The following is a 24096-nucleotide window of genomic DNA, read 5'->3' as shown; positions in this document are numbered from 1 at the left end:
GTAGGTGATGTCGAGTTACAGTTCACAGGGCATAAAATGGTGGGAGTGGGGCAAGGTGGGAGAATGGTGATGGTAATATGGGAGACCAAGAGGGGCTGGCCCCAATTGTCAAAGTGACCTTCTAGCCTGATTTCATCCTGAGCTGTGTCCCACCCTCAAGCTGTTGTACTGCTAAGCAACTTTATCAAGGTGAGTGGAGACAGTACAGAACCAGGGCTGCTGTGTGTGTATGTGGCAACCTATTCCTACTGTTTGCCCCCAGCCCCCCTCAAGACTTAATAATTCACATTTCATTAATAATTGTTCCCATCTCTGTAGCATTTTAAGGTTTACAAAGCACCTTCCTCATAACAACCCTGTGAAGTAAGTAATGTATTATTATCTCCATTTTAATAATAATATTAGCTAACATTTATATAGCACTTTCAAGGTTTGCAGAGTCATTTACATATAATAATCTCATTTGATCCTTTCAACAATTCTGTGGGGTAAGTGCTACTATTATACTCATTTTACAGAGGAGGAAACTGAGGTTTAGGGAGGTTTTGTAACTTGCCCAGGTCCACACACCTAGCAAGTGTCTAAGGTGGGATTTGAACTAGGATCCTTTTTTTTTAGGAGGGGGGAAGGCAAGGCAATTGGGGTTAAGTGACTTGCCAAAGGTTACACAATTAGTAAGTGTGTCAGATGTCTGAGGCCGGCTTTGAACTCAAGTCCTCCTAACTCCAGGGCCAGTGCTCTTTTCATTGCACCACCTAGTTGCCTCATGAACTAGGGTCCTCTTGACCAACTCTATCACTCTACCCACTATATCCCCTAGCTGTTTCATTTTACAGATGGGAGAATACCAGATCAAGAGATATCGAGTGGAAGGGCTACTAAGTAGGGGGGGCTAAAAGTCAAACCCTGGTCATCTGACTACAAGCCTTGTGCTTTTTTCAGTGTGTGTAAATTGGGTTTTCAGTTTGGTCCAGTCCCTGCCAATGGCCTCTCCTTTGACCTCTTATGGATTAGATTGAATTGACTCTTACTCATCCCCTGCCCTTTTCATTGAGGTCCTGTCCTGATCTTAACCTCTGTTCCTCCCCCACCATAGTTTTTAGTTTGGGCTGTGATGGAAAGATGGCTGAACTTTAACTTTTAACTTTAACTCTAAGAGTTAAAGGATCTGTATTCTAATCCTGTTTACCCTTTCACTTTGCTATCCATCCTGATTCCTGGGTCCTGGAAGAAAAAGATGATTCCATATCTTCATCCCAAATCCCATCCTGACCTTTGAACCACCTCCTTTTCTCATTGTTGGCATGTTCCTGGTCCCTCTGGAAACACCATCTTGAATCACTGGGAGTCGTTCCCCTTCCCAGCCTGAGCACCAGCCCAGGACATTCTCTCCTGTCTCACTGTCATCCTGACCTGGAGGAGGGGGGAGTGTCTGGCTCATTCATGTTCACTAGGCATTTCTTACATCTGGTTTTACTTCTTCTCAAAGCTGGGACTTTCTCACCTCTTGGTCTAGGTCAATAGTGAGGCTCTGTGCCCTGAGCATCCTTGGGTTCAGGATTCCTTCCAGTCTCTCTCCCACCAGAGGTTTGACTCTCCTTCCCACTCCTCCAGGTCCACTTCCAAGGCCTATTTTCTGTCTGGTATTCTTTGCCTGGAGGTGCTGGTCATTTCTCTTCATTTTAATGATGAAGATACATATGACCCAAAGAGGAGAATAACCCTCCTAAAGATCATACACACAAGCAGGTCCTATTTAGAAGCCCGAGACTCACCTGGCCAGGCTGTTTCTGTACCAAGGAATTGCCCCAGAGAAAGCACAGGATTTGGAGCAGTGAGATCCTCTTTTTCAAGTCCCTTATTTTACAGATGAAGAAACTGAGGTCCAGAAAGTTAGAGGACTTGGCTAAGGTCACACAAACAGTAAATAGCAGAACTGGGACAAGAATCCTGGTCCAGTAACTCTAAAATCCGATGCTTCTCCCACTGTACTGCTCTGAAGCCAACCTAGGGTGGGTGGGGTATAGGAAGGGAGAAAGGGGAGGTGTCAAGAGACTGCCTGGGCCCATTGTTTCATTTCTCTAGGCCTTAGTTTCTCCCTTCATAAAAGGGAAATGAGCAACTTTTCCCCCCGACAGAGGGAGATAGGTGTGTGTGTGTGTGTGTGTGTGTGTGTGTGTGTGTGTGTGTTGGGGAAAGGTTAGGTCTCACTGTCGGACTGTGGGATCCCACATTTTCTGTGCCCAGAGTGGAGAAAAGGGCTTTAGTAGTGGGAAGGTTGCTTCCGATCTCCCCTACCCCCAGCTCCATTCTCAGCAGGGCCAGAAGGCTGCCTGGTAGCAAAGTCTTGTGTAGCTCCTCTCCTGCACTGCCCTCAGCCTTCTGGGCCTATGTGCATTCTCCCACTTGCTCCCTCCCCCCTGCCAGGATCGCTCTGGGCCAGGAAGGAGCTGTTCCAAGGGGCTACTGCAGTTGGCTCTCCTGCAGCCTGCCTGCCTCCTGCCTCCCGCCAGTCCCAATATTCCTTAGTCTAAGCTCTGCAGCTTCTCTAGCTAGCATGGAACTAACATGCCCATTCCTCATACCCTGCCCCTAAACGTAGGGCTGAGGTCTGGATGGGGATGGGGTGAGTTCTCTCTTTGCAGGCTGACTGAGGACTTCAGTTAGAGCTTTAATTTCTTTCACTGCAGAGGAGCTGGAGTGAGGGTGGGAGGGGGTGGGATAAGGTGTGGGAGGGCTCACTGTACTGGGCTCTAGTCATGGTAAGTTTTGGGACAAAGGAGAGGTAGAAAAGAATCAGGGCTTCCACGAGATGGATATTTAGAGTTTTAGGAGGGGCAGCTATGGAAGTTAGGGGAAAGTCTGGACAGGTTTGGAGAACAGAGGGTGTGTCTGTAAATCTGTTATGGATGTGAAGATATGTGACAGTAGGGGAATGTTTGTGCATATGTCTCAGTCTCTATGTGTCCCTACATGTGATAGGCTCTATGTGGGGGTTTTATGTGTGACCTTTTGTGAGAAACTGTATCTCTAAGGCTGTTTATGTCCTATGTCACAGTCTCTGCAGCTGTCTGGCATATGTGTGTGAGTGACTGATGAAGTGGGATTGTGAGAAACTGTATCTCTGAAACTATTCAGGTTGTGGGGTGTGTGTGTGTGTGTGTGTGTGTGTGTGTGTGTGTGTGTGTGTGTGTGTGTGTGTGTGTGTGTGTGAGAGAGAGAGAGAGAGAGAGAGAGAGAGAGAGAGAGAGAGAGAGAGAATGAGAGAGAGTGACAGAGAGAAACTATATGTGTTAAGGACTGTAACCATGAGACTGGACTCTGTCACTCACTGCTTGGGAGACTAGTGTGTATGTCTACACACCAGGAGCTTGTACAACACACCAGGAGCTTGTACCAACCCTGTGTGTGGTTGTGACTGTCTATGTATGCCTGTGACTATGTATCTGGATGCAAGGATGAGGTCCCTCTTCCCCACCTATTTCCCCCTCCCGGCTGCTAGGAGGTGGAGCGAAGTCTCATTCGCATCCCTGAAGGCTACCCAGGGAAATCCCCCGCCTCCGCCTAGCTCAGCCCTGGGCACTGGGGGGCGCTCCCCAGGGTGGTCTCAGCCCTCCCCCCTCCCCCCCAAGGCTTGGACATTGTATAGCTCACTCCGATCGAGCAGAGATCTCCACTCGCCCCCGCCAGACAAGCGGCCGGAGCGGTAGCAGGGGCACGAGCCCTCCTGGGTTCCAGCTCCCGCCCCTACCCTAGCTGCTCCGGCCCCGCCCTCCCCCCCCTTCCCCGGCTCGTCCTGCGCGGGGGCGGAGCGGGCGGGATCCCCCCCGCCTCCCGTCCGGGTTCCCGGGAAATCCACCCTCCGCAGCTTGCCGGGCTCCCTCCCAGTCTCTGAGGCTCCGGCTCCGCAGCCGGCGCGGCCCCTTCGCTGGGGGCTCCGCAGTGCCCGGAACCCCCCCACCCTTTCTCCCCGCGTCCCCGGCCTGGTGGCCCCCTCAATCATCCCAGCTTGCTGCCTTCGGGCAGCTTCCCGGCCTCAGTGTCACTGAATTGAAGCCCCTGGTTCGGCCTGCCGTTCCCTACCCCCCCAACCCTTCCAGCCCTCCGCCTCCGGGCAGCCTCCGGGCCGCCGTGTGACCGGACAGACTGACGGACTGCAACCTCAGCCCGGCTGGGGCCAGGTAAGGCGGCGCTGGGGGAGGGGGGTCCCAGAGCCGCGCCTGCCACCCCCACCGCAGTGCCCTCCCCCGTCCGGCTCGGACAGCTGCGGCTGCAGCCCCCGTACCCTCCCCGTCTCCCCTCCCCCGCCAGCGGCCTCTTGTGCCTGGGAAGGGGGAAAGGGGAGGGTCCTCTATTTTCGTTCTCTCCCTTTGCCGGGGGTAGCAGCCCTGCAGCCTTGTCTGTGGCTGGGACTGGGGGCGAGGGAGGGACCCCAGGCCCAGGCCGGGAGGAGGATGCTGGCTGTCCCAGCTCTGGGTTCCGAAATCACCACTTGTTCCGAAGCCCCGGGAGGGCAGCGGGCGGCGTGGTGGCAGTGGCCGTGGCGGCGGCGCCAGGGGCCAGGCGGAGACCCGGTTTCCAGGGGAGACTAAGCTCCCGCCTCCTCCCGCCTCCGCACAAGGGAGGGAGGGAGGAAAGGAGGGGGACTTGGATCTCAGCGCTTCGGGGGCGGAGGGAGCCCTGGCTGCAGGGGCCAGTCTGGGGTATCCCCCTCCCCTGCAGAGAGGACGAAGGGGCAGCGGGGGAGGGACCCCTGGAGAGAAGTTTTCTCGATCTGTGTGTGATCCGTGTGAGTGTACCTGTGAGGCTGTGTCTGTGTGGATGTGATTCTGTATGCTTGTGAATGTGAAAGAGATTCACTCTGAAATGTTTTCCCAGGGGGATTTCCTAAGGGAAAGGGGCAGAAGGAGGGAGAGGGGGAGGGAGCCTTAGACTTTTCAGGTCATTCCTGCAGCCTCTTCTGCACCCTCGGAGCCTTTTGGAGGTGGGACCTTTGCTCTCTGGGATCCCTGTCACTTCAGGGTCTCTCTTACCTGTCAAGAGGTTGGTGAAAGCTCACCTTGGCCCTTCCCCTCATAGGTTCTAGGCCGAGGTTTCCTTGCTGGACAGGGAAGATGGGGGCCAGAATGAGGCATTGAATTACCTCTTCTCCCTGGTTTTCTGGCCTTGAGCAATGAGTGCAAGACCAGAAACTGGGGGCCCTGGCCATCTGCAGAACACCGATGATGTTGTTGGGGGGGGCAGGTTGGCAGGACAAGACTGAAGGGGCTATATGGGAGCAGGTGGCACCTGCCTGGGGTGAATGGTGATGGCATCTTGGGCCCAGTGGGTCAGAGTCGCTTTGATATCAGTGGTTTCACTGAGGTTATTCTGCCCTGTTTAGTCTGGCAGATCTGAGGCTTCTTCTTACCTAACCTCTTCAATTTCCCCTCTTCAGGCATGGGTAGTCATTTTGTACAGCCCCTGTCTCCATTAGGCAGGTTTACACCCTTTGAATAACTAAAAGGAGTTGGATTATTCTTTCTTAACACTGCAAGGTCTTTCCTATGCCCAATAAACAGATTCTCAAGAAGCTTCCTCAGATGGGACTCTGGTTCTGTCCACTGATTCACTATGTGATGGTAGGCTAGTCCTTTCCTTTCTTCTCTCTGGTCTTCAGTTTCCTTCTTTGTAAAATGAGAGGGTTAGGCCAGTTACTAGATTATCTTTTGTAGTTCTGGTAGTTTGTGATTTCTTGACCATAGTTGGCACTAGGGCAGGCAATGAAAAGGCTGGGGGTATGGTACTGTGTTCTGATACTCTTAAAAGGTCAGGACCTGAGACTCCAACTGCTTCTGGATTGACTGGGAATGGAAGAAAACATCTGGGTTCAATCCTCTGTTCTGACAAGTCAATCCCAATGGCCGGTGGGGGGGTCCTTCCTATCCCTCCATACTTTGTTAAGGCCAGGAGACCCTAGGAAAGGGTCCACAGTGAGCTCTAAGAAAGCGGAGGGGAAAAAGGGGGGAGAGAAGAGGAAGGCAGAGGAAAGGGGGAAGGCTCATGAATTGGCTGTGAATCAACGTTAAAAATGGGAACAGGGAGGGGCTGGTTGGGCAGGTGTTTCTAAAAGGAAAATCGGCACAGGTGGGGGAGACAGACAAAGCCCCTGCCTAGTTCACATACAGGCACCACACACGCACATATTCAATCATGCGTGTACACACATGAATGCAGCACATATGCACAGGTTTTTCATATTCCCAGAAACAGACCTCTCATTTTTTTCTCATATTTTCACATGCATACTTGTGCTTCCTCTTACCCTCCCCCCCCCACATGTATACTCTTACATGCTTGCTGATGCTCAGTACCTGCTATACCTCCCTTGAGGCTGGCACATACAGCCAGAGAATGTTAGGAAAGGACCTTAGCAGTCAAGGATGCCTTCATACAAGGAGGGGAAGTCAGAGATAGCCAAAAGCTGAACAGCTGTTCTCCACTCCCATTGAGATGCTGCCTGCAGCATGAGGGAGTGAAGTTAGACATCATAGCAGACCATAGAATGTAGAGCTGGAAGGGGGCTTAGAGGTCATCTTATCGTTGATTTTAGGCTTAAGGTAGATGAAGCCTAGAGAGGGAACAACAGATTTGCTCACAGTAATAATGGAGCAAAAATCTGAACTCAGGTCATCCAAATCCCATATTTCTTCCAGTGGAAGGAACTTTTTTTAGGAAGAATTCCTTGATCACAAGGGTTTTAAGCCAATGGAAGGGGTGATTTTGGGGCTTTCTTGAACAAACCCACATGCTAGGGGCCCTTTCTGATTTATGGGATCTTGGATTTAGGATCAGAGGGGACCTGAGAGGTTATCAGGTCCAAATCTCTCACTTTACAGATGAGGAAAATGAGAACCAGAGAAGGTAAATGACTTGTTTAAGGTAATACAGCTAGTAAGCCACAGAGGGAGGAATTAAATCTATGTTCTCTGAAAACAGCTTCCTTTGCATGGTGCCATATTGTCTCCTATAAATTAACCTCCCCATATCTGATGGAGCAAATGGTATCAACTTAAGTCCCTTACTCAGGCCTCACCCCTCTGTTTGTACAATTTTTTGGCCCTTCCCAGGCTATCAAATCAATTGATTGGCAAACATTTATTTGAAGTGCTTACTGTGTGCCAGTCCTGGAAATATAAAGACAAAAAATGAAACAGTTCTTGCTCTCAAGGAGCTTACATTCTTTATGGAGAGACAATGTGTACACAGATGGGTATGTGCAATATGAACATATAAAAATAAATACAAGTTATTTTAGAGTGGAGGAACTAACAACTAGGGGAAATCAGGAAAGTTTCCCATAGGAGGTAGTGATTCAACTAAGTTTGGAAGGGAACTAGAGCTCCTAAGATGTGATGGTTGTGAGGGAGTATGTTCCAGTCATTGGGGTACAGTCCATGGCAGATGGAATGATTTATGTGAAGAATAGTGAGAAGGCCAAGTTGGCTGACCTGTAGAGTTCTTGAAGGGGAATAAATTGTAATAAGGGTAGAAAGACTGAATCCCAGTTGTTATAGGCTTTAAATGTCAAGGAGATGAGTTTATATTTGATCCCAGAGGTAATAGGGAGCTGATGGTGTTTATTGAGAAGGGTAAGCAATGTTGTCAGACCTGTGCTTTAGGCATCTGTAGCTATGGGGAGGATCTGTTAGAATGGGCTCCGAGTAAGCACCAGATCTTTGTGATTGTGATCACAATGGCACCAATAATCCCTCTCTCCCTGTACCACCCTTCCTCCAAGTCCAGCCTGGCCCAGGCCCAAACAGAGCAGCAGCCTCTCCCTTCAGCCTAAGCCTAATGAGACACTAAACGGGCAGCCCAGCTTCTGGCAAAATCCAATAGAAATGGGATTGGATCAAGGATAAAGGAGCTAAACCAGCCCAGGCCCTTATAACATCGAGTACCCCCAGGGAGGAGCACTGGGAAGAGCTGGGACTGGGGGGAGTGGAGAGGGCAAGGTCAAGAGCCCAGGGAAGGAAAGATAGATGGTAGGAGGAAGGGCATGGCTTCAGAGCAGATTAGAAGTCAGGAATCCAACCTGTCTCTAATCTTCATCCTGGTTTCCAGAAGTGGGCAATTGCAGCTGCCCAACCAGAAGCCTCACGTCTATCATTGCCTTGCCTTCTAGGGATTTAGGTAACAATCTTCAGCCTTGGGTGTGGCTGGTGTGTGTGTGTGTGTGTGTGTGTGTGTGTGTGTGTGTGTGTGTGTGTGGTGTAAGTATTCCAGTGCTCCCTAGCTCCCTGGCTCCCTGGAAGAGCAATCTCCCCCTCACAAACAGACATAGCTACCTGGGGCACCTCTTCTCAGTCTCACTGTTTCGTCAGTTTTATTGTAGGGAAAATGGCCCTGGACTTGAAGCAGAAGGGTTGTGTTCTAATCTTGGATCTGCCACTGACTTCCTTTATGACCTTGGGCAAAACCTTTCCCCTTTTGATGCTTCAGTATTTTCCTTCTTAAAAGGGGCTAGATGATGTCTAAGTTCTCTCTCCCAGCTATGAATCTTATGATCCACTCTGAAGTCTAACCTCAATCCCTCATGCTGCAGCTGGAGGGGCTAAATGTCTCTGTGGGAGTGGAGAGCAGCTGATCAGCCTTTGGCTGTCCCCACCCTGCCTTTTCTTCTCCCTCCCTCTCCTCCTCCCCCTTCCCTGTTAGGAGGGAGGCAGCTTTGCTTCCTGGAGAGCCTGGGCTGTGGCTGGTGATTCTGAGCAGGCGAGGCAGCCGCTCCATCGTTATGGTAACAGGCTGCTAGCTTCTGGGTGGGCATAGGCGCTTGCTCATCTGTTGTGATAACCTGGTGGGGCCCCTCACCCTAGCCCAGGTTCCAGGCAGGCACAATAAAGAATATGGAGGGGTATCATGGCTGAGGTGCTAGGCTTCTCCCCATTCTTATGTGGAGAGCTTACCCTTGGGGACTCAGCTGGAAAGCTGTGGAGAAGGCTCTGTGTGGACATGTGGCCACACATATATAACATGTTATTGTCCAGAACATACAGGTGTGTGGTACACATGCACATAGGTTCTCATATGCTGGTCCCTACCACAACATGTTTCATGTGCCTCCGAACATGCTTGCAGATGTCCACATCCTCTGCAATTGGGGCACCCAGGAAATCCGGGTCTGTGAAGGTGTTCATATGTGTTTGTCCTGGTGTATATGTGAGGGTTTACATTAATGTATGTATGCCAGATTGGGCATGTATGCCTGTGAGTGTGCATACCTATATAAATATATATCTATCTGTGCATATACTAGGGTGCACATGTATGTCAGAGAATGTACCTTGTGTGCAGCACTTATGTGCAAGGCTATGCATGTGTCTGTGTCAGAGGGTACCTTACACGAGTGGCTTTCTTTTTGGAATCACTGTTAGACTGCTTAGTTAACAAAGGGGCAAAAATGTTGGTGGTGGTAGTGAGAGCTGATTCTAAGCTACTCTTCTGCTCCCAAGGACCTTAACGGGGAGCCTCTAGCTGGGGGTCTTGGTGTTCCCTTCTAACTCTGCAGTACTCACACATGAAGGAACCTGGGCTGTAGGATGGAGTGAGATGAGAGAGGACTCCCTCACCTCTGCTTGTCACCCCCCAGTCAGGCTCCCAGTTTCTCTCCTCCCTCTCTCCCTCCCGCCTGCCCGCCTGCCGCTGCTCCTCCAGGCTAAGTAGGCTCCACGAGCTCTCTCGGCTCTGCCACATGGCTCGCCCCCCTACCCCGCCCCGCCCCATCCTGCCCCGCCCTAACCGCCCCACCCCAGACTGGAGAAGGCTCCCTCCCGAAAGGGGCCATCGAGCTGGGTGTGGGCAGCAGAAGCAGGATACCCCAGGCCCACACCTGTCATCGGGTGAGTATTTCTGTCCTTCCCTTGGGACTGAGGAGTGAAGAGCGGGGGTGAGTTATTCCTGAAGGCAATGGGGAGTGCGTGCAGGGGCCCCCAGGCATCCGGGTTTTCAGCCCCTCCGTTTGTATCTTTTGGCCTCCTGTGGATTAATTGCCGGACTGGGCTGGGCTGGACTGTTGAAGGAATGTGGTTAACTGGGAGGGACCGGGGCAGGAAGGGGCCAGTGGTGGGGAAGGGCCCTGACAAAGAAGAATTCCTGCGCTTAATGGTGGAGGGAACTGTGCCCTCTTTCCTCTAGTTAGTTCCCCAGGCCTGAGGAGCTCTGAAAGAAGCCCCTTGGTTCAGACTGGAAGCTGTCCACGGTGCTGAAAGGGCCGCTGTCCCCTGTACTAATTGAAAGCTGGAGCAAGGTCCGGGAGGTCTTGCTGTCTGACCCACTTGCTGTGACGGCAAGTCAGGGACCCTTCTCTGAAACTGGGGTGGGGGGGGAGAGGGAGGTCCCTTCTCTGACTCAGGATTCCATGCCCTGAAGGATCCTAGGGAAATAGCTTAGTACTTGATCCCTTGGTTTTCACTTATATCTCAGGGAAAATACCTGGGATCCTGGATGGGGTGGGAACTACTCCCCCAGCTCCACGCTCTTGTTCCATGCACTGAGGATATCGCGGAGGGCAGTGACAGGTACTACTGAACCCAAGGTATTCCCATCCAGTGACTTCTGGTGGTGGTGGGCAGACCAGGTCAGCTTTAGAGCTCTGAGGTAGTAATTCAGAAGTTAAGTTTGGTTTGATTAAGAACCAGGCATCCAGGAGAGTTCAACCAAGTCTGTGTACTTGGGAGGGTGGCTTCCTAGAGGGAGGTGGGTTATGGAGGGGGAGTGAGGTAGAATTTCCAGGCAGAGAGTTTGAGGGTGGGAAGTTGTTCAGAGTCATGGAGGAGGGAGTTGGGGAAAACTGGAGGCAAGGAGGGACCAGGAGATTAGAATGGATTGGGAAGATTCAGAATCATGGGTGAGGAATAACAGGAGACATGGAGAGGATGGGGATCAGAGCTGGATAGAGGCTTCTACGGAGTAGTTGCTGGGGGCATGGGAAAGGGGATGCCCAGGTCCATCTCTTAAGCTCTTAGCTTGTCTACATATTCCTTTCTAGCTTCTCCTACTGGCCTAGGAAACAGACCCTAGGAGGGCCCCCTCTGGTTTCTGAATCCCCATTGTCCCTGGGGCTTTCTTGGTGTCTTGTTTTTGTCCTTGGGTGATATGAGTTCAGGACATGTTAAATAGTCTGTGGGGGAACAGTTGGTAGGAGCAGTGATTGCAAGCTCAGCCCCCTTCCCCAAGAGAGCAATCAAATATTCAAATGAATCCTTCCTCTCTCAGTAGGGCTGGAAAGCTCTGGGACTTTGGGCTAGGCTGGACTCTGGGTCCTAGTTTCAGGATTATTGATTCTGGTCTGGGCTGAACTCTGAGTTCTGGTTTGTTGAATGAGATGGGGGGTAATCTTGGGGAGAGGATAGGGGCTTACCCCTAGATGGATAGATGCCCATGCCTGTCGAGGAGGGCAAATGATGAATTTAATCCCTGAGTTCCCATATATATCCATGCCCCATACTTCTCTGGACAGAATATCTGAATTTTGAGGGCTAAGGTCTTGGGCTTCTAGGACTTCTTTGTTCCCCCTATTTTGGTATACCCTACCAAAATGACTCTCCTTATAATGTGCTTTTGCAAGGGACTGAGTATTTGCAGTCCTGTGGGTAACAGGGAGGCGACATGTGCATGTGCATTTTTGTAACTCTGTGTGTGTGTGTTATGGAGCAGGAAATGTGTGCACAGCTCAGCTTTGCTCTTCTTTCTCTTGGTTATATAATGGCTTTGATGAGCCTTCAGGTTGGAGCCACCCTGCCTGAAAAAGACCTTTACAAGGCCAGGCTCAAAGGTCCTGCTTCCTGCTTCCCTTCCCTCCCTTCTCTTCCTTGTGTTTTTCAGGCCTTTTCTTTCCTGATCTTCGATTTTCTTCATTACTTCCCCTCTCTCCCAGCTCTTGTGCTCAACTGTCCCCACCTTCAAATTGAACTGGTCCTCATTGATTGCTCCTCCTGCTCTGCTGGCCTCAGTTTGACCCCTGACTGAGTCCTCTAGGGCTGTATAATGGCTTTTGCCTGTATCTGATTCCCTGTCTCTATTCCTGTCTGTGCAGGACCTAGACCCTAATGATTCTACTCTTTTGTTTCTGACCTTTGAGCCTAGAATCCCTGAGCATTGGTCTCCTTGCATAGCATTGTGGAGATTGGAAAAGGCTTCAATTTCTTTCTCAACAGTTTACAAGAATGGGGAGGTGGTTAGGGGGATCTTAAAATGGGCAGTAGATGGGAGGAAAGCCAAATCATTACCCTTCATGCCCATCATGGTTCCTGAGTAGCAGAGAGGCTAACAGGAGAGCTTAACCTTAGACTTTGCTCCTATATTTCAGTTTCCCCTTTATTAGCTAATTAAAAAAAAAGATGTGGGGGTGGGGTAGTGTCATCTTCAGGGCAGATTCTGCCTAAGTGTTGAGGCTCCCCAACCAGGCTTTAGCTTTGACCATTCCCCTTTCCTGGGAGGTACTAAAGGAGACCATGGTTGGGTGTGTGCTCAGGCAGGATTAGTTAAAGTTAGAAAGTACTTCCTGAAGAGAGGTGTGGGAGAGATAGGAGTAGGAAGAACAGAGGCAGTCTCAGCTTCTTTTCTGAGGACAGAAGAGACCCCCCAGGTATCCAAGTGGAACTCCAAACAGCAACTGATTTAAATGAATCCTGAAAGGTCTCATGATTTCAGTAGGCATATACATGTGTATGGGAATGTAGATATGTGCTTGCATACACGTGACCTCACTATTCTGTATGTGCATTTATGATATATGCATGTTTATCTGGAATACTTGCTGTCTTCAGTTATAGGAAGTAGGATGCTTGGGTCCTTTCTATTTACATTAACCTTTCAATGCCATTGGAGGCCAAGTTTCTCTTGTGGGCAGATGGCAAAGAAAAAACTGAAAGGGGAGTCATAGGAGTATGGTTTGAGTAGAGGTGACTGGGAAGGGTGAATAGTGGTGAGGTTGGGATTTTAACATATTATGGACACCAAGGGTTCTAAAGCCTTTTGGAGAGGGTGGAGGTGTTAGACATGCCTATGTTCCTTCACATATACAACTTGCACACACACACCAGTTCTACACATTCAACATGAATATACCCACTGATACCATGTGGCAATACCAAAGCAATGACATCACAGATATGCTAGTTTGCATACACTGTAATACATATGTATGCACACCAACATTCATGCATATGGTAACATACACACATGTTATAGGAATGGACACATTGTAACACAACAAACAGTTGAGTGTTACAACAATGTACATTTAAATAAGCCTGCATACAGATTCATATCCATCTGTGTCCACTCAAAAAAAAAAAAGACATGCCCATACATGCTTCTTCCTACCTGGTTTGAATAATCACAGTAGGCCTAGTGTGCTCTCTCTCTTTCTCTCCCTCCTTCTCTCTCTGTCTCTTTCTCTCTCTGTCTCTCTCTGTTTATCTCTCTCTCTTTCTTTTTCTCATCTCTCTCAGTTTTTCTGTCTTTCTGTCTCCCTCCTCTCCCCCCCACCTGTCCTTCAACTCGTAGCAATGGAAAAGCAGGCTCTTTAGTAAGGGTGAGAGAGCTAAAAAGGACAGAGAGATGAGAGCCAGGACCTAGCCTGTATTCCTAGACCTTCCTGCTCAATTCTGGGAGAGATTAGATGTCTTGTTCTTGGCATGAGGTGGGGGGGAACCACCATGGCAGAGCTTCCTTTACTGGGGCATACTGGACATCTCAGAACCACTGGGCTTTCCACAGGCAGCTGAACTATGGTACCTAGTATCCAGGGACTTTGGTTCAGAAGGCTGTCTCCTTTATATCTCCCCAGGAAAGTACCCCTGGGGAGCCTCTAATGTCTTCTTTGTGTAGTGACCAAGACAGTTCATCCTCCTTTCCCTCACTCAGTGGCTATTTTTTTTGGAGTGAAGCTCCTTTTCTTTTGCTTCTCATACCCCCTGGACTCAGAGCATGAGGAGCTCAGGGGAGGAAGCAGCTGGAGCTGCTGTCTGTCCGTCCTATCCACGGTAACATAGCAACAACGCCTCTGCCAACTGAGATGGGGAAGAGAGAGGAGTCAGCACTGAGGGTGGGTGGGTAGTGTGGGCGAGGGGCCTGGGTGGCAGAAGAGTGGGTGAGGGGGCTGGGCAGTAAGTAGTATGGATGAGGGGACTAAAGAGTAGCACATCAGCCCTTCTAGGGGGTGAGGGGAGGAGGGTATCTCTCTGTATATGTGGTCCTGCTTCTTTTGTGCCCTAGTCCCTCTGGCCTGGGGTTAGAGAGGGAAGCCTTCCTAGTGGGCCCTTTCTCACCTAGGGATCAGCCAATCCCTGAGTTGTGGCACTGGTTGAGGCTGGCCTCCTGGGGCCACCTGTGGGGGGAGGGTACCCCTCCCCTGTGAACCTATGCTCAGGGAATCATGCAATCCTCTGTCTCTTGCCTCCTTCCTGAGGGCTTACTGACACCCCTGGAGGGTATTGGAAGCAGAGGCAGGGGGCTCTGGTAGTTGCCCACTTCACCCTGCCCCACCCTGCACCCTGTATCAGAGAGAGAGAGAGAGAGAGAGAGAGAGAGAGCGCTCTAAGCTTTTGGGTGGTGCCAGGGCTGAGGGGGCCCAAGAGCGACCTACTTCTTCCTTTTCTTTCTTTTTCCAAAAGGAAAGTGACCCACTTTCCAGCCAATCTGGCAGCGGCCTGGTCCCCACTGACTCCCCCGACCCTGCCTCCTCAGCCCTTCATCCCTGGGATGTAGAGCCCAGAGGAACTAGGGCCCCACCCCTTCTCTGCCCATTGATGTGGATATTTGAAGATTTGGGGGAGATGAAAGACCCATGTTCCCCAGTCCCTCAAACCCTCAATCCCTTCTCCCCGGGCAAAACCTTTGCACCCTTTCTTTGCTTCCTCCTTTCCTTTCTCCCTCCTTCCCTCCCAGGAGGGCTGAGGTTATGGGCTCTCCCCATTTGTCTCTGGGATATTGGTCTGAGCCTCAGGGCTCCCTTTCTCTCTCTTACCCCCCCCTCTCATTAGCGTGGGCCTGGCAGGATTTAATTATTTCTCTTCTCCTCAGCTCCAGATTAATTCCATCCATCACAGATCAGTGACAGGCAGAGCCTTCTTGGGATAGCCTCAGGGACCTGACTACCCTCACCTGGGCCTCATTCTGGGCTAGCAGGAAAGGTGGGGGCTCCAGGGAGGGGAAGGCAGCAGGCAGGACTCAGGCCTCAGTCCTGGTTTGGGGTGGTTTTGTTGTGTGTGGGGTTGTGCATATGTGTGGGTGACCATGACTGTGTGCACCTGAACATGTGTCTCTATGTGTGTATAAGTGTACACAAGTGAAATGTGAATCTGAAGTGCTTGAATCATTCCATGTAGGAACCGCCAGCTGTCTTTTTGCTTTAGGCCTCATGGTGTCTTGCTCTGTTTGTGATTAAGCATATACATGTATGCATGCAGCATTTCTGCCTGTCTCTGCCTGGCACTTATGGTGAGGAAGCCCTGGGGAGCATACCTCTCTCTTCCTCTGGCCCTGCCTCTAGTGGTCCGAATCTCCAGCTGTCTCTGATCAGCAGCTTGTGGAATGGGATGGGTTTGGGACCGGACCAGAGGGGTGAGGCCTGACCCTGGTGACCTTGGGGCAAGGCAATAGGCGAATGAAAGATGTGAGGGTTGAGGAGACAAAGGGAAGAGGGAGGACGGGGTAGGGAGAGGGCGGTGTGTCTTTCCTGTGACCCCCTTTGTGACTTTTCCATGAGAAACTGCTGTAATCTGGAGGCCAGGATTTGGTTTTGGCCTGCCCCCTGGCTCTCACAGGATGGAAACAGTAACTGCAGATGCACATATTCCTTTCTACATGTCATTTAAATGCTATTAATTTAGGGGGAGCTGTTGAAACTGAGTGGTTAAGAAGGTGAGTTGCTGTCCTCTCTCTACCCCGTTCCCTTGGGGGGGTGTCTATGGGCTCTCAGATGTTTCTGCTGCCAGAATTGATTTCTAGCCTCTCTCTGAACAGAACCCTTTTTTACTTGCCTACCTCACCCTTCTCCCCATGGGCAGGGTTCTGGCATATCACCAAGCTTTAGGTTCTGCTGGCTTGCAGGGGACAGGCGTGGGGAGGTCTTCCATCTCCTGGGTGTGGGGATGGCTCCCTAGTCCCATCAATTCCTTTTCTGTTCTGGTGCCAGATATAGGGTATGGTTGGGGTGGGGATGTGGGACATAAGGCAGAAGTGAGTTAAGGCCTGCTTAGTAGAGGGATAGATGTGAGGACCCCTGGAGGGTCCTATCCCTATCATACTGACTCTTTGACCCCTGACTAGGGCTCAGGTTGTCAGACTTTCTGTGGAGAGTGGAATGGGTCAGGACTGAAGGAATTAAAGGGAACTCAAGAGTCCTCTTCTTCCTTCCCAGTACCACTTTCCCTCTCTTCATCTTTTTTCCCTCCCCCCATCTTCATTTTTCCTCCCTCCACTTCTCCCATCTCATCTGGATGCTTTCCTTATCTTTTCTTATTCTCTCTGTAGCCTTTCTTCCTTGCTTTGCTCTCTACTCTTCTCCCTTCTTTTTTTTTTTTTTAACATATTTCCCTGCCTCTTTTTGTATTCCCCTTGTCCTCCTCTAACCTTCTCTGCCAGTCTCTGAAGTGAGTACTACTTGCCAGTGCCCCTCTAATGCTGCCTCCTTGTTTTCTGCTTTCTTCATCCTCCCCTTCCTCCTCTCCCACTCCCTTCTTTACCTTTTCTAATTTCCCCTACCCATTGTCCCCTTCCCCTTCCCCTCCTCCCTTATCTCCTTTCTTCCCTTCCTCTCTGCCCTTCTCTTTTTCCCTTCTCTCTTCTCTTCTTAGCCCTTTCTTCTTTCTTCCCTCATTCTCTTTTCTTTCCTGTTCTCCTTTCCCCCTTTTCTCTCCCCCTTCCAATGTCCCTTTCCACCCCTTTCTCTCTTCTCCCTTCTTGTCTTTTCCTCCCTTCTCTCTTCTCTTCCTCTTCTCCTTTCCCCCCTCTCCTCTCCTCTCTCCCCCTCTTCTGTGGTTTAGCCTGGCCTGCCTCTTCTCTTTGCCTCTGATCAGAGAGCTCTCTGTTGTTGGCTGGTTTTCTGGACTCTTTTCCCCAGAGCTCAATCTGACTCTGGCCCTGCTGAATGGTTTCCTCCTCTATCTCACCAATTATTGCTCCCTGTACAGTGGTTGCTAAAGCCTCAGCAGGTGGGAGCAGAAGCTGGGGGTGGGGTGGGGTGGGGAGGGGATGTGGGGCTGACTCTGACTTTGACTTCAGAGATAGAGGCTATTGCTGTTTTCTTAGCTGGGATCAGGAATAAGGATGGTGAGGAATAAGTTAATCTGGCAACCAGCAAGTCACCTTCCTCCCAGCCTGGTGCCCAGCTTTGTGCTTGGTGCTATGAGGAAGATTAGCCAAAACATGACCTGGCCCCAGCCCTTTCTTCTTTTTCCCTTCTTTCCTTTCTTTTCCTCTCTTCTTCACTCTTTCCTATCTCTTTTCCCTCCCCCACTCCTCCTGCTGCTTCTCTCTCTCTCTGTCTTCTCTTGTCTCTTCTTTCTCCTTTCTTCCCTTTCCCCTTATCTCCTTTTCTGTTTTTTTTCTCTCCCCCTTCTGCCCACTGGGAGTTCCCACTCTGGTTGGGGAGATGAGATTCACACACAGGAAACAATTAAGGAGAAAACAATTAAGGAGAAAACAGGACAGAATCTAATTGCTAGATGGTGTGTGTGTGTGTGTGTGTGTGTGTGTGTGTGTGTGTGTGTTACAAATTCTAAGTAAACACTAGAATTTCAGAGAAGGGAGAAATCAGTGTGGGCTGGAGTAGTTGGGGAAACCTCCTTTGAAGGTACATGACCTGAGCCTTGAAGGATGGGTAGGATATACACAGCTATTCTGGTGGTTTGAAGCACTGTGGTATAGTGGAGAGAGGGCTGCCTCCACAGTCAGAGGAACTGGTTCAAATCCCACCTCTGATGAGATCTAAGGCAAGTTAATTATTCTCTGTGCATCTCAGTTTCCTTATCTGTGAAATGAGGTGGGTAGACCAAATAACCACTAAGGGCCTTTCTGGCTCTACATCTATGATCCTATGAATAAGCAAGGAACCCTGAAGAGAGGATTTACTGGCTTAGAGGGTTTGTTTATGGAAAAGAATGTTGGAGATATGGGTACCAGGCTGTAGAAAGCCTTGAATGTTGGGCAGAGGAGATTATGTAATAAGAAACTACTGGGAGTTTTTGAGAAGAGTAATGGCACGATCAGGTCTGTGCATTAGAAAGTTAAATTGAATGGTCTGTATAGGATCAGGAAGAGGCAAGAAGTGGGGAGTCCACTTAGGAGGTCTAGAGTAAACCCAAAGGGGAAAGGAACTCCATGGTAAGATGGATGCTGTGGGGCTGGCTCTGTGGGTTGGTGAGGAGGATGTGAATAGACAGCACTTCCTGATGTGGAGAAGCTATCGTTGTTATTTAAGAATTTATTTGTAAGGACTTTTTTGTGGGGGGGGGGGAAGGAAGAAGGGGAGTAGACCTGTGGTTTCAATGGTATAGAGAAGTCCCAGTGAGCAAACTTCCTCTAACAATGTAGACTAGTAATGGCTCTGCCATGAGGGTTGCCCTGGGTGCTCTGAAAGGTTAGGGTCCTCGATCTGGCTCACCCTACTAGTGTGTGTCAGTGGCCCTCTTGGAACTCAGGTCTTCCTGACTCTGAGGCTGCATCTCTTCCCCTTAGCTATGCTGCCTCTTCATTTATGGGGTATGAAGAGAAAATTCAGGAGCCACTCAAATCATCACATAGCAGAAAGAATACAGGTTTTGGGGTCGGATGACTTGGATTTAATTCTGGTTCTGCTACTTAACACAGGTTACCTTGGGCAGGTCCCTTCACTTCTCTGGGCTAATTAATTAGGTAATTCTCTTCTGGTTTCCATGTTCTTTGATTCTATGAGTCCTTGGAGTGGATAGTACCCTTCCCAACAGTCTTGTGGTTGGTTCTCCTGGACTCGAATTTCCCTGGGTTTTTCTCCCTGACAGTTGATAATTTGTGTACACTCTCTCTTCTCTCCCCAACCTCTAAGTTAGTCTGGAAGGAAACTATTAACTTTTGTGGGACTTTGGTGTTTTGTTCCTTGGCCTACTCTCCTGTCTCTTCTTTGTGTAGGGAAGAATGTGGAGGGAAGCAAGATCAGAGGATTACACCAGAATTAGATTTTTCTGTCCTCAGACTTCTCTATCACCAGACCCCTCCATCACTAGTCAAAGGCCTCCCTGGTTCTTCATATGCCTGTAAGGGAGGTCAGGTCAAAAGGGGGCAGTTGGCCCCCTAGTTTCTGAGTTGAGGGACAGGAAGCTGTCAAGGCCAGTGGCATCAAGTTGGGGCTTGGAAAGAGTCATTTCCCAGTGTGGCTGCCCCATTACAAAAGTGCCTGAGCTGTTGACATTTTAAAAAGGTGATCTGAATGTTATTTGCATCTAATTTGCATCTCATTTGATGTAAAAATACACAGACTCCCCCATCCCCTCCCCCGCACCTCTCAGCTTTTGCTTGTTTCAAACCCTCTTCCCCCTTCCAGGTCCTGCTGGGTCAGGGTGAGCCCAGTGAAGAAAGTGACTGGGCTCCCCTTTGATTGATGCCAGTGTGGGGAAGACAGGGGCATGTCTCTGAAAGGGAAGGCTTTCCCTTAGAGCCCCCATTCCGGAAGTTACTCTCCTCCTTTACTTCTTCTATCTCTTAAGCAGACTTAGAGGTTTGGGTATGGGAAGGTGGGGGAATCTTTCTTTATCCAAGGAATGGGATGAAGGCAGCTATTCACTCTTCACTCATCTACCCCATTTATGCCAACCTCTCCCAAGAAATGTTTCTGGTCTTTGAGTCAACTAGGTGCTTGACTGGTTGGTTTCCCCATTTTCAGCATTTTAGCCTCCCTCCCCCTCTTCCTAGCCTTGTCTTCTCCCTTTCTTTCTTACAGAACTGTAAGGCCCTTCCCTGGTAGGGTCTACCCTGCAGGGTCCTGTCTGGATATTCCCTTCAGGAGATCTGTGTCCCTTGCTCTCCCAAGACCCCAATGAGGTTGCACAGATTCAAGGAAGTCTTTGAGGTGGGAAGGAGGAAGGAGAGACAGTTGAGAAGATGGGGGCTGGGAGCAGGGCAAATTAGGATTGGTGTGGGAAGGCAAGCTCTCTTGCACCCACCAGTAATCTTTTCTGGTTCCCTTCTGCAGGAAGCTGGGTGCTGGGGCCCATGGTTGGTGGTGTGAGATCCCCGAATCCCCATTTCTATTCAACCTGACCCTCTGTGACCTGAATGCAGACTTTCTTTGCTGCCACTAACTGGGTGGGTGAGAGGGGCATCTCCCTTTCTCTCTCCCCCATTCTGATCCAAGAATGAAAAAACACCTGTTCCTCTTAGTGTCATCCAAGATCAGGGTAGAGTTTTGCCAAAGGAATTTTTATTAAAAAATGAAGGAAACATGGAATATTAGGGCACAGGATGTTGAATGCCACAGCTGGGAGGGATACTATAAAATCCATCCCCCTCCCTTTGCTGAGGAAGAGACTGGCCCAGAAGAGGACACTTACTCAAGGTCACATGACAATTTAGTATGAGAGTTAAGACTTCTTTTTTTTTTAAATTTTTTTTTAAAGCAATCAGGGTTAAGTAACTTGCTCAAGGTTACACGGCCAGGTGTTTCTGGGTGGGTGCTAAGTGTCTGAGCCCAGGATTCGATCTCCAGGTCTTCTCAACACTGGAGCCGGTGCTCTTACTCGCTGTGCTACCTGGCTGCCCCGAGAGTTAAGACTTCTTGCCTGATTCCTAGGCTAGGGAGCTTTATTCTGACCTTAGGACCGGACATCAGAGGTCATCAAGTCTAATGACTGCTTCAACAGAAATCTTTTCTAATTTTAAATTATATTTTATTTATTTCATTAAACATTTCCCAATTGCATTTAAAAAATTTTAATATTCATTAAATTTTTTTGAGTTCCAAATTCTCTCCCTCACTCTCACCCCTCCCCCACCCATTGAGAAGGCAAACAATATTAATTATACAGGTGTTGTAATGTAAAACATTCCATATTAGCCATGTTGCAAGCTACACACACACACACACACACACACACACACACACAAGCAAGAAAAGTAAAGTGAAAAAATATGTTTTAGTCTGCACTCAGAGTTCATCAGTTCTTTCTCTAGAGGTGGATAGCATTTTTTATCATGGATCTTTTGGAATCGTCTTGGATCATTGTCTTAAGGAGAGTACCTAAGTCTTTCACACTTGATCATCATTACAATATTGCTGTTACTGCATACAATGTTCTCCTGGTTATGCTCACTTCACTTTGCATCAGTTCATATAAGTCTTCCCCTGTTTTTCTAAAACTATCCTGTTCATCATTCTTATAGCACAATAGTATTCCATCACAATCATATACTACAACCTGTTCAGTCATTCCCCAATTGGTGGGCATCCCCTCAGTTTCCATTTCTTTGTCACCATAAAAAGAACTGCTTTTGAAGCAGGGATCTTTTCTGCAACACCCCTGGCAAGTAGTATCCAGCCTCTGCTTGAACACCTCCAGTGATAGGAAGCTCACTTCTTTCTGAGATAGCCTATTCAGTTTTCAGACAGCTGTGATTGTTAGGAAGTTTTTTCTTTCTTTCTATAAGTGCAAGCAAAAGCCCATAGAAATATAGAAACAGGTAGATTTATTGAGCTCAAAAGCCCTCTTTCTCAGATCTTGAATTGTAATCCTTTTCCTTGCAAGATAGTACATCTAACTCCAGAAGCATTATCAGAGTCCATGATCTAGTCCAATCTCATTCTGTGGATGAGGTAACTCAGGCCCCCAAAGGGAAAGTGACTTGTCCAAAGTCACACAGGTACTAAGCAGGACTCAAGTTTGAACTCAGATCTTCCTAAGATAGCTTAAGTATTTTTTTTTATGCTTCCTCCTCTTTCCCTTCCTCCAAGGAGATTGGTTGGTTGGGCCTTTGGTCTTAGGACTCAGCCAGGGAAATGTGATCATTTTCTGTTTACTCTTGGAAAATTTCTCACAGCCACCATGAGATATGGAATAACCATCTGGCTTTCCCTGTCTAGCGAAGAGTCAGGGATAAGTGCTTCTTACCTGGCCTTCTAGGGCCAGGAGCTTTCCAAGGAGGAGGTAGGGGGAGTTAGGGGTAGAGATAGGATGTTGGACTGGGGCTTAGGGCTCCTGGGTTGCCGTTCTTGCTTCTAATGTGTCTTCTGGATCTAAGCATATCGTTTTTACCCTCATGTTGCTTCACTTTCCCACTTAGACAAATGGGAGCTAGGTGATAAAGTGGATAGAGTGCTATACTTGGAGTCACGAAGACCTGTATTCAAATCCTGCTGCAGATACTTGCTAGTCATCGACCCTGGACAAGTCACTTAACCTGTGACAGCCTCAATTTCCTCATCTGTGAAAAAATTAGGATTAATAACAGTGCCTATTCCAAGGGATTGCTGTGAAGATCAAATGGGTTAACATGTGTCAAATGTTTTTGAAAACTTTAAAACATTATGTAAATGCTAGCTATTATTATCCCTTCTATACCCTATCTCTCTCTCTTCTCCCCCATGCCCCACAATGAATAACTCCCAACCTGATGACCTGGAAGGTCCCTTCCAGCTGTGAGGTTATATGAGCCATGGTACAAGGGAAAGATCCTCAGATTGGGAATCAAGTATCCTGCAGGATGGGTTTCCTTGGCAACAGTACAGGATAAACTTGCCACTGTCAGTACCCCCATGCTCAAGCAAGCTCAGGCTGCTTCATGGGGGAGGGGTGATCTACCACAAGCAATCTAGGTTCTTGTCTCCCAAGCTAGTTAGCTGAGGATGACTTATCTGGCCAAGCACAGCAGGGACCTGGGCTCAGATGTGGATGTGGCAGGTGTTAAGGCTGGACCATTTCAGGTGAGATCTATGTATTCGTTTTTTTCCCACAGTTCGGTGCCTGGGGCTGCTGAATGGTCTTCAGTTTATACCTGTGGGGACACAGGTCAAGAGAGTCTAAGCCACCTCATCAGGGTCGTGCATGAAAAAAGCTTTAGAATCAGAATCTGGGAAGTTTCTGAGTCACTTGGGACTAAGGGAGGAAGACTCAGGATACTGATTGGGGGTGGGCAGGAGGGCCCTTCAGAAGGAGCCAGGGAAATCACCCAGACTTCTCCTTCCTGAACCCCTCTTCTCCCTATCTGCACCCTGAGCCATTTTCTCTTCTTTCCAATGAGAGTTATTGCTCAGGGTGATGACAGATTCCTGGCTAACGATGCGGCCATTTTGCCCAGTGCAATTAGCAGAAAGGGCGGCCGGCCAGGCATTAAGCAAGCTGGAGCTATGAGAAAACCATGGCTGGATCCTGCAGTGTGTCCTAAATCAGGTAATTCCTGAGTAAGCATTTCTCTCCCCTCCTTCCCCACCCATTCCTCAGTCGATTTGATTAATACATCTGAACAAAATACTCAGTAATTGGGCACAGACTGTTCACACCCAAATTGTCTCAAGCCCCATCACCTTCCTTCTTCTTCTACCTCCAGGCCTGGGTGGTAATAACGTGGTCACCTTTTCATTATTCATGACTGTAGAGCCCTGCATGGGACAAGGAGCCTTAAGCAGGAGATAATACAGGCAATGCTTATCTGCCTTTGGAATGCATATGGTGGATATTCTGTGCACCAGATGAGTCTTCTTTTGTGTGAAAGAGTCAAAGAATATCAGAACTAGAGGATATTTCAGAGGGCATCGAATCTAACCCCTCTGGAGTAGGAATCCTATCTGGAACACTCCTCAAGAGTTAATATTCTAGGGGTGGCTAGGTGGTGCAGTGAGTAGAGCACTGACCCTGGAGTCAGGAGGACCTGAGTTCAAATCTGATCTCAGACACTTAATACAAAAACTAGCCATGGGACTTTGGGCAAGTCACTTAACCCCAATTGCCCTCCAAAAAAGCAAAAAAAAAAAAAATCGTTAATATCCTACCCAATACAATCTAATGAACTTTCTTTAAGAGTATCCTAGGTGCAAAGGCTGGGTGCTGGGGATCTTAAGGCAAAATGAACAACAATAACATT

General features: G+C 49.1%; 1 protein-coding gene across 2 annotated transcripts in view; it reads left to right on the top strand.

Moving 5' to 3' along the window:
* The first annotated feature begins 3859 nt into the window (after positions 1-3859).
* DLGAP3 (DLG associated protein 3) overlaps positions 3860-24096 on the top strand; it is an 80797-nt gene continuing 60560 nt past the window's right edge. Inside the window, exon 1 of one of the 2 annotated variants that reach the window (XM_069067892.1) lies at positions 3860-4181. The gene's annotated coding sequence lies outside the window, so the exon portion shown is untranslated. Of the gene's footprint in view, positions 4182-9789; positions 9882-24096 lie in introns of those variants that run through there. The other variant, XM_069067893.1, reaches the window with a different exon arrangement.

The sequence above is a fragment of the Petaurus breviceps genome, unplaced genomic scaffold (assembly GCF_028583685.1).
Source record: "Petaurus breviceps papuanus isolate PSGF00001 unplaced genomic scaffold, PetGlider_PUasm1.0 90760, whole genome shotgun sequence".
NCBI lineage: Eukaryota > Metazoa > Chordata > Mammalia > Diprotodontia > Petauridae > Petaurus > Petaurus breviceps.
Note: the sequence above shows the minus strand (reverse complement) of the source record. Positions and strands in the feature narration are given on the sequence as shown.